General features: G+C 39.4%; 1 protein-coding gene across 1 annotated transcript in view; it reads right to left on the bottom strand.

Moving 5' to 3' along the window:
* Positions 1 to 16,729, bottom strand: part of FGD4 (FYVE, RhoGEF and PH domain containing 4) — a 234,582-nt gene that overhangs the window by 198,850 nt on the left and 19,003 nt on the right. The gene's annotated exons all lie outside the window — the stretch shown is intronic.

Here is a 16,729-nt window from a genome sequence, read left to right as displayed (position 1 = left end):
GGTTTCCAAATAATTTAATTCCTTCATTAAGTACATGCCTGCTCATTACAGAATTCATAACCTGAATCAGTATAACCTACTGGTTAATGTTCTCCCATTTCCATTTTTTTCCCAAATATTACCCAGGCAACACAGAAACAAGTAACATTTATTTATTTTAAGGCAAAAGCAGCCCAGCTCATTAGGTGACTAAAGAGCTTTGTGTCTTAAACACAAAAGGGAAGCAAAAATCTCAGATCATTCAAACAAGAAAATGTCAGATTACTTGTTCACAGAAACCTCCGTTTTAAACGACCCCATCCCTCTTTGGAAAAAGTAGTGAACTTCTTTAGAACATATAGCACTTGATTTTTCTTAACATTTATCAATTCTTTCAGTATAACTTTTTATTACTTTGGTTAATTCTTTCTGGATTAAGCACATTCAAACATAAAAGAGCATGCTGAACTTTACAGGTTTTGGTTGAAACAGATCCAAGTTTAAGTTAATGATAATAACAATATCAATGTCATAAATACGGTTATAAATAAATCCTCCCATGAGTTCCTTTGCCTTCTGAATACCTTTGAGTTTTGAGTAGAACAAATTCTCCTGTAAGTGGTAATTCCAGGAGAATGAAGGGACATTATCCTTTTACTACAATACTCTCAGCCAAGTCACTAAATAGCCTTTATTCAGGTGCCATGAAAACAGGAAAAGCAAGGAAAACAGACGGAAGGATTACTGTTCTTACACTGTCCCCATACAACACATTCACAGTCTCTATTCTCCTGAAGCTGGCAAGTCACATCATGAGTACATTTTGATCACATGCAAAAGTATCTAACTACAGTGAAGAAACTGATAAAATGTATCTCCTGAATTTCAACCAATGTTAGACAGCTCTTAATAACAGCTGTAAGAGTACTACATTTGCTAATGTAGGAGAGCTATGACATTTGCTATTTTAAATATAATTATTCAAACTGTATTAAAATCAACACTTAACATAGTACTTTAATGACAGTATTACTCATAGATAATTTACACAAGAGAACTGTGATCTGCAAATGGAAAAGCACCTATCCATTAAAATTATTAATTCCTTTATTTTCTCAATCACTAGGCTACTGCTATGGCAGTCACAGTAACTCATTTTCAGGTAATCACAAAGAGAATGACAAAATCACCAAATCTCTTTCTCCAGGACTCTATCAGCCGCTATCTTATTCATTCCCAGTGTAACTTTACGATTCAGAGAGCAAAAAATTTCATGCAGGAAAATTCTTAAAAATGACATAGACCGTTTCCTTATTCAGAATCCAGAAACTTTACACTAGATCATGATGCCTCCTAGAGGTCAAGGTACATAAAAACACTTCTACATTCATCATACAGTAACAAACATCACATATTTTAAAACTCAAATCTTGATAATGACCAAATGGAACATAATCTACCTATTTTATTTTTAAAGTGATTCTTTTTCTAATCTCTGTATCACCTTGCATTTAAAAACCTGAAATAGTTAGGGAAAAAATCTACTGCAAGTGATCCAACCCTAAAGAAGGCAAATGACATATTCTGTCAATCAAAAAATCACATACTAGGACTGCCCTAGTAGTTCAGTGGCTAAGACTCTGCACTCCCAGTGCAGGAGGCCTGGGTTCTATCCCTAGTCCAAGAATTAGATACCACATGCCGCAACTAAAGATTATAGATGTGGCAACTAAAAGATTCACCTACCACAACTAAGACCCAATATCACCAAATAAATATTCTTTAAATCTATAATAATAAGTACAAACATTAAAAATGTATACTATATGCATTTTTAATCATATGCTATACGTTAAATACAATTATCTTCATAGTTCATCTTTAAGTATGTAAGGGACTACAATGCTATTTTCTTAAAAATGGCAATTTTAGGCATAAAGCCATATGCCTAAAAGAGTTCTCAGCAAATTTTTCTCTATATATATAATGCCCTAATTAGACAAATGCATAAAGGTGTTTCTCAACACAGCAATCATATTGAGATGAACACATGTAAGCAACTGTTGCAATGAAATTCTTGTTCAAAATATTATTGTAGTAGAGTCTGTAGAACTATAAATAAAATTTAATTCAAGGAAGTCAAGCACAATGTAAACTTCCTCACTTCTTTTTGGCTGCATGCAGCTTCATTGTGTTTGTGTAATAAAAGACTTTGTAAGTGGGAAGTTTCAAGGCATTCATCCAGGGCAATTCTGTAGCAGAATTAACCCTAGGATAAATACGCTCTCCAGCACAAAGAACCATTCTAAGTAGGTCAAAGCACCCCCAAAGAGTATTTAGATCACCAGAACCTTCATGAAAGACTTTAATACTCTATTACTTCCCCAAGAAAGGAAGAAAATTACAAAGAATCAAAAGATACGTTGTTAAAAACAAGAACATGGAGGGATTTTTTTTAAGGCAACCATTAAAATAATTTTTTGAGATTTTAAATTGGAGTCTAGTCAATTTAAGATATTTATCAGCAAAGTATCTGGCCAAAAGCATGCTTATAATCTTGTAGAATTAAATAATTTTTTTTAAAAAACTGCTAGGTTAGAGATACAGACAAACAGCAATTAAAACTTGTTTAAAACAATCATTTGGTATGAATTCAGAGGCTGGACTCTATCACACTGCACTACTTTTAAAACATCAGTGATTTAAAAAGGATTAAAAGGGCTTACAAAAGACTAATGATTAATGAAAGGACAAAATCAAAGATACTAACTATTTAATAACAAAAAGGGTATTTTGTAGAGAAAAGTAGGAAAGCAAATTGTGCATATATAAAACTCTAATTTTTCCTGTACTCTCACACCAACATTGAGGCACCCGCCATTGTTTCCCTCGTTTCTTCAACAATTTCTGGCTTCCTGGGCACTCTAGATAGTGAGAAGAGGAGCCAACTTTAAAAACATCTTTTTCCTCCAAGACTTAACAGAAACACAAGGCCTTAAGGTTTTCTGAGAAAACATGTTGAATATCTCAACAATGATGGACCTGGTAAGGCTAAATCCTCACAATTGACTATTATTTCTGTTCTTGTGTCTACATGTGACAACATCAGCATGTTTAAAATACACAAGAAAGAAAGTTTGGAACCTGTGTGTGTGTGTGTGAGACAAGTTTCAAGAAAATGTAGAGCTAGCTTAAAAAGTAAAGTCGCTCAGTCGTGTCCAACTCTTTGCGACCCCATGGACACCAGACTCCTCCATCCATGGGATTTTCTAGGTAAGAGTACTGGAGTGGATTGCCATTTCCTTCTCCAAAAAAGAGCTAAGTTTACTCTAAAGATGAAATAGCTTCTCACAGAAACCAAATGCAGGGCTGCAACTCAGTCTCAGAAAGACTAAAACAGAGAACTGGAAGACATCCAGAAGCCAGGGGAGGTTTCTAGCCTCACCTCTGTATCTCATTTCATGGACTAGTCTTTCTCCGCTCACAACCTTGTTATTCAGTCCCCATGGTTTACCACACAGAGGTCCAAGTTTCACATATTAATATGATTTTCTCAGTCCAAGTTCCCTATTCCTAGTGTTGACTAAAAAAGATGCACAACATCAAAGTTGTGAGTTAAGTTTTATTTGGGGCAAAATAAGGACTGCAGCCCAAGAGACAGCACCTCAGACAGCTGAGAAACTGCTCTAAAGAGGTAGTGAGGGAAGGGCAATATATAAGATTTTGATGAAGGGGGAGTTCAATGCAATCAAGTGCTCATTTTACAAAAGGATTTTTGCTAGTCACAAGGAGCTGATGTCACCATGAAGGGATTTAGTGCTTTTCTAGATATGAGGTGATGCAAGGATTGGGATCATGAAATCAGTTCCTGAAAAATACCTATCTAAAGACCTGTTCTACCAGTTTCCCTGGAGCAGAGTGCCTCACTCTCCACTCTGAACTCCCTTCAGGCGTGCTGAAGGTCAACAGCTGCAGCAGCCCAGGGTTCAGTCTCCACAGAGGCAGACAGCAAATGCCCTTGGCAAGCACCAAGTACTTGTAGTTGATACTAGAAAGACATTCTGACTGACCAAGCTAACATCTGCCTATTTATGGTCAAATTATCTTTGCCCAATCAAGCAGGGTACCTGAAAGTCCATCTATTTGATGATGAATTCTTCTGGCTTTTATATATCTGAATATGTTTATTTTCTTAATTTTTAAAAAATATTCATTTATTACTGGACTGCACCAGGACTTAGCTCTGCACATAAAACCTTCAGTCTTTGCTGTGACACACAGGATTTTTTAATTGCAGCCACATGGGGTCTTTTGGTTGTAGCATGCAAACTCTCCATGCCTAAGGGCCCCCTGCATTGGAAGCATGGAGTCTTAGCCACTGGACCACCAGGGAAATCCCAGAAAATGTTCAAAATGTCCTTATTTCATTTTTATTTTTGAAAGATATTTTCAATGGGTACAGAATTATAAGTTTAAAAACTCTTTCTTTGAGTACTTTAAAGGTGCTGCTCCTTTGTTTTCTTGCTTACATTACTGCAGAGAAGAAATCTGCCACCAAGATCCTTATGTCTATTACTCTACATGTAATAAATCTTTTAACTCTAACTGCTTACTTCCACTTATTGTAAAAACCCTCAACAAAGTGGACATCAAGGGAATATACTGCAACATAATAAAGGCTATATATGACAGGCACTTAGCTAACATCACACGCAACCATGAAAAGCTGAAAGCATTGCCTCTAAGATCAGGAACAAGACAAGGATGCCCACTGTCATGGGTTCATGCCCAATGAACATGGGTTCATTCAACATAGTATTAGAAGTACTAGCCACACTGACAAGAAAAAAAAATAAATAAAAGGAATCCAAATTGGAAAGGAAAAAGTGAAACTGTCACTGTTTGTTGATTACATGATGTTATACCTAGAAAATCCTAAAGACATCATCAAAAAAATACTGGAGAAGGCAATGGCACCCCACTCCAGTACTCTTGCCTGGAAAATCCCATGGATGGAGGAGCCTGGTAGGCTGCAGTCCATGGGGTCACTAAGAGTCTGACACGACTGAGCGACTTCACTTTCACTTTTCACTTTCATGCATTGGAGAAGGAAATGGCAACCCACTCCAGTATTCTTGCCTGGAGAATCCCAGGGACGGGGGAGCCTGGTGGGCTGCCGTCTATGGAGTCGCACAGAGTCGGACACGACTGAAGCAACTTAAGGATACATTAATAAAATTGGTTAAGTTACAGGATACAAAATTAATATACAGAAATCCATCAAATTTCTATACACTAACAACAAACTATCAGAAAGAGAAATTAAGAAAACAATCCACTTACAATCACATGAAAAAGAATAAAATACCTAGAAATGAATCTAAGGAAGTAAAAGACCTGTACGCTGATGAAAGGAACTGAAGACAACACAAAGAGATGGAAAGATATACTGTTTTCTTAGATTGGGAAAATTATTGTTGAAATGACCATAGTGCCCAAAGCAATCTACAGATCTATGCAATCTCTGTCAAAATACCAATAGCATTATTCACAGAACCCACAATGGCAGAAAGCAAAGAGGAACTAAAGAGCCTCTTGATGAAGATGAAAGAGGAGAGTGAAAAAGCTGGCTTAAGATTACTGCATCTGGGGGCTTCCCTGGTGGTCCAGTGGTTGGGAGTCCACCTTCCAATGCAAGGGACACCAGTTCAATCCCTGGTCTGGGAAGATTCCATATGCCCCAGAGCAGCTGAGCCCATGTACCACAACTACTGAGCCCACACGCCCTAGAGCACGCACTCTGTAACGGGAAGCCCATGCACCGCAGCCTCTGCTCAGCTCAACTAGAGAAAGCCTGCACAGTGACGAAGACCCAGAGCACCCAATAAATAAATAAATATTAAAAAAAAAAAAAAAGATTATGGCATCTTGTCCCATCACTTCATGGCAAACAGATGGGGAAAAATGGAAACAGTGACTGACTTTACTTTCTTGGGCTCCAAAATCACTGTGGATGGTGACTGCAGCCACAAAATTAAAAGATGCTTGCCCCTTGGAAGAAAAGCTATGACAAACCTAGATAGTGTATTAAAAAGCAGAGACATCACTTTGCTGACAAAGGTCCATATAGTCCAAGCTATGGTTTTTCCACTAGTCATGCACGGATATGAGAATTGAACCATAAAGAAGGCTGAATGCTCAAGTATTCATGCTTTCAAACTGTGGTACTGGAGAAGACTTCTTGCAAGACCCTTGGACAGCAAGATCAAGCCAGTCAATCCTAAAGGAAATCAACCTTCAATATTCATCGTAAAGAATGATGCTGAAGCTGAAGCTCCAATTCTGTGGCCACCTGGTGTGAAGAGCCAACTCATTGGAAAAGAGCCCAACTCTTTCCCTGATGCTGGGAAAGACTGAAGGCAGAAGAAGGGATGATGGAGGATGAGATGGTTGGATGGCATCACTGACATGAACATGTCACCATCAATGTCAACATGGACACTGGCATCATCAATGGACATGAGTCTGAGCAAACTCCAGGAGATGAGAAGAACAGAGTGGACAGGGAAGTCTGGTGTGCTGTAGTCCATGGGGTTGCAAAAAGTCAGACACAACTTAGTGACTAAACAACAACAAGAAAAATACTTATAAAATTTGTATGGAAACACAAAAGACATCAAATAACCAAAACAATCTTAAGAAAGAGAAACAAAGCTAGAGGTATCATGCTCTCTGATTTCAAACTATACTACAAAGCTACAGTCATCAAAACAGTATGGCAGTGGCACAAGAACAGACACAGAGGTCAATGGAACAGAATAGAAAGCCCAGAAATAAACCCACAGTTACACGGTCGATTAATCTATGATAAAGGAGGCCAGAATGTACAATGGGGAAATTTTAGTATCTTCAGTAAATGGTGTTCAAACCGGACACAGACATGCAAAACAATAAAACCAGACTACTCTCTCACACAGTGCACAAAAATAAATTCAAAATGAATTAAATACTTCCATATAAGACCTGAAACCATAAAATTTCTAGAAGAAAACAGAGGCAGTTCACTCTTTAACATCAGTCTTAACAGCATTTTTTTGGATATGTCTCCTCAGGGAAACAAAAGCAAAGTGTGACTGTATCAAACTAAAAAGTTTTTGCACAGAGAAGAAAACTATCAACAAAATGAAAAAGCTGTCTACGGAATGGGAAAGGATATTTGCAAATGATATAGCCAACAGTATTATGAATACTAAATTATATAAATATATAATATTTAGTATACTTTTAGGAAAAAATATAACATTAAAATATATTAATTTATAATCCTGCTTTAAAAATATTCTGTTTTAGGAGATGTCTTATGGTTTCAGGTTTTCCCCAGTTTTTCCCTGCATCCTTCTTGCACATCCTCTCCTATAATTCAGCCTACAGGAAGTGATCAGTCTGCTCCTGTTCCCCATGACCTACTGTTTTCTTCCTTTCAATATTTTTCCCTTCCTCTTTCTGAATACACACTAATATTTCAAGACCAAGCTCAAAACACCCCTTTTCCCCTATGAGCCCATGTGACTCTGCTCCATATGCTCAGACAGAAATGATGCCTCTCTTACTTGTATTCCCACTAAACCTTCTACATATATTCATCACAATACTTCTAATACCATATAGCACTGTGATCTGCTTCTATTCACTGCTCTAGTAATATCATGGCATGAGCCCAAATTCATCATGCTTAAACCTGGTTCAGTTCAGTTCAGTCACACAGTCGTGTCCAACTCTTTGCAACCCCATGAATCGCAGCACGCCAGGCCTCCCTGTCCATCACCAACTCCCAGAGTTCACTCAGACTCACATCCATCGAGTCCATGATGCCATCCAGCCATCTCATCCTCTGTCATCCCCTTTTCCTCCTGCCCCCAATCCCTCCCAGCATCAGAGTCTTTTCCAATGAGTCAACTCTTTGCATGAAGTGGCCAAAGTACTGGAGTTTCAGCTTTAGCATCATTCCTTCCAAAGAACACCCAGGACTGATCTCCTTAAACCTGGTAGGAGCCCAATAAGTGAATTCTGACTGAATGAATCGACCAAAGAGAATGAGCAAGTGAGGGAAAAGTAGAAGGTATCAACTTGAGGAACCTGAAGATTTGAGGACAGATCAGGCAGGCAGGTATTTGCTTCTCATTTCTGCCAAACAGATTTTGTCTCATACCTGTGTTCTTCCCCTCTTCTAACACCATGGGGGGAGGGGGGTGGAGAGGTCCTCTTCTACGCTGATTTTAACCAATGTAGAAGGGAAATCCCCCCCCTCTGTGGTGTTAGAGAAGAATAAAAATAATAATAATAATAATAAATGCTGTCCCTTCCCCCATGCCAGTTATGTGTGAAGATTCCATGGGGAACATATTAGAGTGTCAGGAGGGGACAGAATTTCTGTTTGTGTATTACAAACCCTGCCCTATTAAGTATTCAGCCAGACTACACTTTATTTAACAGGTGAAACAAACAACACAAGTCACTCAAGGTAAGTGTTTTACCCTGTAACTGAGTAAGTTAATGGATGACCCAAGACTAGAATGTTAACCTTTCACTGTACACTTAACTCTTAGCTGTGTCCAATCATCTCATACTTCAAATGGCAGTCTCATTTAATACAGCACAACTGTGTTCATATAATGGTGTCACTTTAAATCAGCAATCTAATGCTTAAAGGGAAGGACAATAAACTTAAGTCTGGAAAGGTGAAATAATAACTTTAATAGCCTTTATTTGAGTCATCCAATCACAACCCAGAAACTGCTAAGTACTGCTAAGTTACTTCAGTCGTGTCTGACTCTGTGCAACCCCATAGACGGCAGCCCACCAGGCTCCCTGGTCCTTGGGATTCTCCAGGCAGGAACACTGGAGTGGGTTGCCATTTCCTTCTCCAATGCATGAAAGTGAAAAGTGAAAGTAAAGTTACTCAGTCATGTCTGACTCTTAGCGACCCCATAGACTGCAGCCTACCAGGCTCCTCCGTCCATGGGATTTTCCAGGCAAGAGTACTAGAGTGGGGTGCCATTGCCTTCTCCAACCCCAGAAACTACTCCTTGAGAAATATAAAGGTAAATCTAAAACATGAAAGTATAGTGAAGGAAAAGCAAAATTTAAGAGACCAAAGACTTAAATTCTCCCAGTATTGAGCCAAAATCTTCTTTACTTACAGATGTGTGAAGGTTTTATTTTCAGTCCAGTCACTTGTCAGATGAAAAATGGGTTATTACTTAAAGAACAGTAAGACCAACCAGCAGCTCCCCAACAGAAAAGTACATGATTCACTTGAGGAGGTTTTCTGTTTGTTGTTTTCATTTTTTTGTTTGTTTGGAGGAGTTTGTTGTGGGTTTTGTTTACTTTTTTGTGGGAAGTGGCTTACACAGATTTTGAGAAGGGCTTTACTTGGAATATCTCAGCCTGCGGCTGGTGGCTAAATTAACTGCATTCACAATAACTAGCCTGTGCTTTCCTATTCCCAGGTGGTGCCAGTAGTAAAGAAACCACCTGTCAGTGCAGGAGACACAGGTTTAATCCCTGGGTAGGGAAGATCCCCTGGAGAAGCGCATGGCAACCCACTCCAGTATTCTTGCCTGGAGAATTCCCATGGACAGAGGAGCCTGGAGGGTTACAGTCCATAGGGTCACAAAGTCAGACACAACTGAAGGGACTTAGCACACATGCATGCACCCTTTCCCAATCTAGGCAAGGCAAACATCCCTGATTGACCCAAGACTAAATCAGGGCCTGGACTGGTGCCCCCTCCTCCTCTCTGGACTGTTCCTTATGGCCCCTGCTGTAGATTCTTGGTACCTCTATGTGCTCTAGGAATGATCACATAGGTACTGATTGTGTACTATTGATGCTCTCTCCACTGAGGGCAGAATCACATCCCACTCTGCCTAGGCCAGGGAGTGCACATGAACAAGACCAAGCAACATTTTTAAAATTAGCTGCAACCACTGAGAAATTTTACATAGCCTTTAGGCTTCTCTACAAAAACTGGAAGTTCGACAAGCAGGAAGTCCTTACATGGGCTGTTTTGAATCTGTGTTTAACAGATAAATTTTGGACTCTTAGAAATAATATGTATCTTATTCACAACTTAGAGTTTACCTAACTCCCAGTCTCAAATTATGCCTCCTTCTCAAAATGATTATTTATATAAAATGTGTAAGTTTGGTTCCAAAATAACCAATGCATAAAGACCTACTGACAGAATGCAATAAATATGCTTTCTGACTGCCATTTTCAGCACTAACAGAAACAACAGATTTTATTCAGTATCCCAGTATGAGATGTTTCCTTCAGTTCTTACCCATATAAAAAGCCATTGTACTATAGGCAACCCCCAATCTGCAATCTAATCATTCCTAAGCAATGGTCAAAGGGTAAGAATTACATAAGTCAAAGTCAAATGCCCTAAATAATTATTTTATATCACAGAAACAGCAAGATAAAAAGAAAATGCCAACATAGGCTTTTACAAATACTAAGCATATAAAAAGTTATCTTTAAAGAGTCATATGAATATTGTATATCTTTTTAAAGGATTTTTTTTCTTGTAACAACTAGACAAGACTGTTTCACTAAAAACTTCATTAGCAACACCTTCTTTTTCTAACAAATCTTATTATAGCAAGTACAGGCTTTCCTATCTCTTAAAGGAAATTTGAATCTTTATACTTCATTCACCTCACAATCTTTCATGGTCAATTATGAACACACCCGAAAGTCTTCAACTGGTAAATGTTAGAGGAAGGTACATATTTGCATGGGAACTTATTCATCAATGACCCTTGCTCTTCTATGCCACTCTGCTAAAAGCTTCTGTGTAAGATACCATGAGTAAGTCAACTGTATCTATTTATATTATCAATCACCATTTCAACGTTACACAATTTGGTTACAAACTGAGGCAGACTATCTTCATAAAGGTTGCCAAACCTTTCTGACTTCTGAAGAAATACCACCCATTCTTTGTTTGATCTTTGCCTCAGTTCTTACCTTGTCACAATTAAACATCGCAAAAGAGAAGAAATTCCCGTCAAAAATCACTGCCTAATTCAGAGTTCTATGGGACAGTATTGAAGCAAGGCAAAGTTTCTCCATCTCAGAAGTCAGTCTATCCCTTTTAAATATGGGTAAACTGTACGGCATCTGAACTCTACCTCCAAAAAACTTTCTTTAAAAGCTGTCAACTTTTTTTTTAATCACAATGTATTACTTTAGTTTGGTTTTAGGCCCTTTCAAATACGATTCCTTCTTCAAAATTGTCATCACAATCAAATGCAAAAAAAAAATGAAATTGAAAGCTGTATCATTCATTTTCACCTGGCCTTTTGATCAGTATCAGTACCATGCTCTTCTAGAATCAAAGATTTTCTTGATATGTGTTTCTCACAAACTCTTTTCTTAGAAAGAAAAACAAAAACTTTTAAGGAATATGACAGTATACAACAAGAACTTTAAGGATAAAACTTTTTTTAGGACCAGTGGGGACAGGAATTGAGGTAAGAGATAGAAGGGCCCCAGGCTGGGCAGCTGGAGTTGTCCCCTGTGGACAGATACTCCAAAACAGCAGGAGCAAAAGAAGAGCTGAGCCCTGCTCAGATAAATGACAGAGACCACGTATTTCTCATTCTTGAGCTTAAGGAGAATTTCCAACTATACATGTGCAAAAAGGCTCCTCAGAAGTCAAAAGGGAGGGGGTGTCACCTCATAGTAAGCAATGTCAACCTACCCATAGGCTTCTTTGCTAGAATCCATATTGGCCAAGAGAAGCACACACACACATGGGAGAGTACTGCCATATACCAAATACAGACTCAGAACCAGGCAAAGCAAGATGACTGGCCAAAGGAAACCCAGAAGAAATGCCCCATATAAGTAAATCAAACTACCATGGGAGCATGACTCTCTGAGCCCACCCATGTGTCTATCCACATGTACTCTTTTTTTTTTTTTCCTAAATGAACACTTTGCTGGTTTCACTACTTACTGTGCCTTTGTGGAAATTCATTTCTGCAAAATCAAAGGGCCAGGGCCTTGTCACTGGCCACTGGTCTAGTGGCTAGGATTCAGCACTCTCACTACCATGGCCTGACTGCAGTCTCTGGCTGGAAACTGAAACCCTGCTTCAAGCCACTACAAACCAAGGCCACCTGAGATTGGAATGAGCCTGAGTCACTGTGATCAAATGCCAGAGCTGACAGTTCAGTGAACTTTTAGTAACTAGGAGGCACAGAGGAATTAATTATCATAAAACATACCATAAAACCAGAGGGCTACTAGCCTACTGCTTCATAAACTGGGATCACCTGAAGTAATTCTCTAAGAACAATGTAGAGGTTTTAACTTAAGCAGACGGTAGTGGGCAAGAACATTGTCTGAGATATATCCAGATGATTTATAGATTTATCTTACCATAAATTAACACTTACTGTGCATGTAATCTGCTTTACAGCATTAAAAAATATCTATCCAAAAAATGAAAAAAAAAGAAATCTACCTAAATATCCACCTAGATTAACAACCTACCAACCCAACGAGGAAGGCACATGCACACTCATGAGGAGAAAAGGAATGAGTGTTATTCTGCTAGAAGACACAGGCTCTCACAGGGCCAGACAGTGCTATATTTCTCCTCTTCTCAGTGGTCTGACCTATCAGTAAGCAAAGGATATCAAAGACAACAGCTACTGCCAATGGTGAGCTGGTGAGCCCTGAGGGAAGGGAAGAATATCTGCCATTTAGCAGACATCAGACTGCAGCCACTCCCCACAAGGAAAACACAGGATACCAGCCCCAGATAACTGACATGCATATCAAAGGAATGATTTCACTGAGTCCAGACTGTGGCATCTTCCCACTCACAGAAAAGTGCCAAATTCCGGAAACTTTCAATTTCTGCTGCTGCTGCTAAGTCACTTCAGTCGTGTCTGACTCTGTGCGACCCCATAGACAGTGGCCACCAGGCTCCCCTGTCCGTTGGATTCTCCAGGCAAGAACACTGGAGTGGGTTGCCGTTTCCTTCTCCAGTGCATGAAAGTGAAAAGTGAAAGTGAAGTCACTCAGTCGTGTCAGACTCTTCGTGACCCCACGGACTGCAGCCTACCAGGCTCCTCTGTCCATGGGATGTTCCAGGCAAGAGTACTGGAGTGGGGTGCCATCACCTTCTAGTTTTCTTTAACAGTAATCTCTTCTTCCTACTACCTTCCCTTTGTTGCAAAACTCCTATATATCACAGCTCCTCCCTTCTTCGCCTGCTCAGAGCAGTTGCTCAAGGTTACTTGAGATGCTGCCTCCTAGGCTTGTCGTCCTAAAAATTCCCACTGAATACACCATAACTCTTTTTTTTTTTTTTTTACCATAACTCTTAATTTCTAGGTTGTGAATACTTTTTAAGTCGACATGTCCAAAGAACTTTAGTTTCTCTTATTTAATTAGAATAAAAGAGAAGTTTCTACTATCTGTGTCTCTAAAACTTCTAAACTAGAAATGTAATTTCTAGCATCATATCACAGAGAAGGCAATAGCACCCCACTCCAGCACTCTTGCCTGGAAAATCCCATGGACGGAGGAGCCTGGTAGGCTGCAGTCCATGGGGTTGCGAAGAGTCGGACACGACTGAGCGACTTCACTTTCACTTTTCACTTTCATGCCTTGGAGAAGGGAATGGCAACCCACTCCAGTGTTCTTGCCTGGAGAATCCCAGGGACAGGGGAGCCTGGTGGGCTGCCGTCTATGAGGTCACACAGAGTCGGACACGACTGAAGCGACTTAGCAGCAGCAGCATATTAACTGAATAATGCTGTGGTTACCACTGCAGGCTTCAAACTGGACCAGCCTGGATGTGTCCTGGTTCTACCATTTAGTAGCCTTTGGGCAAGTCAGTCACTGTTTTAAGGCCTGGGCCTCCTCATCTGTGAAATAAGTGTAACAGCACATGCCTCAGCAAGTTGGTGATAAGATTAACTGAAGCTGTGTATATCAGTTTCTTTGCTTAGCACCTGACATGTAGAAGACTCAAATATGAATATGAATAAAATGTCTACTCTATAGAAATATCTCTTCAAATTCCCTCTGACTGCCCAAGCACTCCTCACATTCTGCCACTATTCCTGGGTCTATTTAAAACTCCCTCACAAATGGCAAAAAAAAAAAAAAAAAAAAAAACTCCCTCACAGCATCCCCATAGCCTCAGCCTCCTTAGTGCTTCTGCCTATCCCTGGTTCGTGCTACTGCAAAACCAATAAGGAAATGCTAAAACTCTTGCTGGAATGAGAAGAGAAGCAAATGAAAAAGCAAGGCCAACAGCACCCGCTCTGGCCAGGGTGATAAAGGCTGGCAATATTCATCTCCCTCGTAGATTAACTGGTGTTCCCTCCCACGGTGTTCAGCAGCCCCCCAAGACTGAATTCTAGAGAACCAGCTAATTTAAGGCACCAGGTACAAATCAGGCAAGTTGCAAATGCCCTTCCCTTCAACCAGTACTTGGCATTCTACTAGAATCATATGGCCTGCAAAAAACTCTAGAAGCTTCTATAATGTGGAGCTATTAATAAAACATGTATACTTCCTTTTAAGTCACAGAAATCTTTTTCAGCACTTTAAAGTGGCAATATGGACAATGTGAAAAAGCAGAAAACACAGGCAGTTCTCTTCTCTACTCAACAACAACAAAAAAGTGAGACCAGAAGGTATCCACAATAACCAACCAGAAATGATGGTAACTGGATGCTCTGCATCAGTTCAGTTCAGTTCAGTCACTCAGTCCTGTCTGACCTTCTTTGACCCCATGGACTGCAGCATGCCAGGCCACCCTGTCCATCACCAACTCCCGGAGTTTACTAAAACTCATTTCCATTGAGTCGGTGGTGTGATTCAACCATCTCATCTTCTGTCGTCCCCTTCTCCTTCCACCTTCAATCTTTCCCAGCATCAGGGTCTTTTCCAATGAATCAGTTCTTCCCATCAGGTGGCCAAAGTAATGGTGTTCAGCTTCAGCATCTGTCCTGAATATTCTTTGGAAGAACTGATTCATTGGAAGGACTTCCAATGAATTGACTGGATGGATCTCCTTGCAGTCCAAGGAACACTCAAGAGTCTTCTCCACACCACCGCTCAAAAGCATCAATTCTTTGGTGCTCAGCATTCTTTATAGTCCAACTCTCACATCCTTACATGACTACAGGAAAAACCATAGCCTTGACTAGATGGACCTTTGTTGGCAAAGCAACGTCTCTGCTTTTTAACATGCTATCTAGGTTGGTCATAACTTTCCTTCCAAGGAGTAAGCATCTTTTAATTTCATGGCTGCAGACACCATCTGCAGTGATTTTGGAGCCCCTTTCCAAAATAAAGTCAGCCACTGTTTCCACTGTTTCCCCATATATTTGCCATGAAGTGATGGCACCAGATGCCATGATTGTAATTTTCTGACTGTTGAGTTTTAAGCCAACTTTTTCACTCTCCTCTTTCACTTTCATCAAGAGGCTCTTTAGGTCTTTGCTTTCTGCCATAAGGGTGGTATCATATGTATATCTGAGATTATTGCTATTTCTCCTGGCAATCTTGATTCCAGCTTGTGCTTCATCTAGCCCAGTGTTTCTCATGATGTACTCTGCATATAAGTTAAATAAGCAGGGTAACAATATACAGCCTGACATCCTCCCTTCCCTATTTGGAACCAGTCTGTTGTTCCATGTCCAGTTCTAACTGCTGCTTCCTGACCTGCATACAGATTTCTCAAGAGGCAGGTCAGGTGGTCTGGTATTCCCATCTCTTTAAGAATTTTCCACAGCTTGTTGTGATCCACACAGTCAAAGGCTTTGGTATAGTCAATAAAGCAGAAATAGACGTTTTCCTGGAACTCTTGCTTTTTCGATGATTCAAGGGATGTTGGCAATTTGATCTCTGGTTCCTCTGCATTTTCTAAATCCAGCTTGAACTTATGGAAGTTCATGGTTCACGTACTGTTGAAACCTAGTTTGAAAACTGTTCTGCATTGCTAAAATAACTAACAATGCATTTGGTTCATACTTAAAAGTTCCCATCTAACTTAAATGCATTTACACTAAACCAGTGGTTCTCAAACTGGGGCAATTTTGGCTCTCAAGGGATATTTGGCTATGTCTAGAGCTACTGGTATCTAGTTAATAGAGGGTAGGATGCTGCTAAACATCCCATAACACACAGGACAGCCCCCCCACAATGAAGAATTATCGAGCCCAGAACGTTAATAGTGCTGACTTGAGAAATCCAGCACTAACCAAATACCTTATTGATGGTCATCTTAAACATCATAATCATTATGAATAAAGAAAATTCTGTTAACCACATTCATTTGTTAAACAAATTTTTAAGACCCTTTAATTAAACAGTTTCTTTAGATCTCACAAAGAGCTAAGAACTGGGGCATTGGAAACCAAAAAAGAAAAGAGATGCCTGGCTGTGATATTAATATAATGGTCAGAACACTATTTCTAATTATTTTACATTATATATGTATATGAATTACACTATATGTATATATGTATACTACACTGGTATATGAAACTATAGTTGAAAAATATTTCAGTTGAAATTTCTAGGAAATTAAATACTAACTCATTTTCTACAATGCTGAATATTGTTCAACATTTTTGAGGAAAAGGATATATTTATGACTACCATTACTGAAATAATGGGTGGTATTGAAAGCTATTTCTACTCTTGATAC

Source organism: Bos mutus, chromosome 5 (assembly GCF_027580195.1).
Source record: "Bos mutus isolate GX-2022 chromosome 5, NWIPB_WYAK_1.1, whole genome shotgun sequence".
In the NCBI taxonomy this organism is placed as follows: Eukaryota; Metazoa; Chordata; class Mammalia; order Artiodactyla; family Bovidae; genus Bos; species Bos mutus.
Note: the sequence above shows the minus strand (reverse complement) of the source record. Positions and strands in the feature narration are given on the sequence as shown.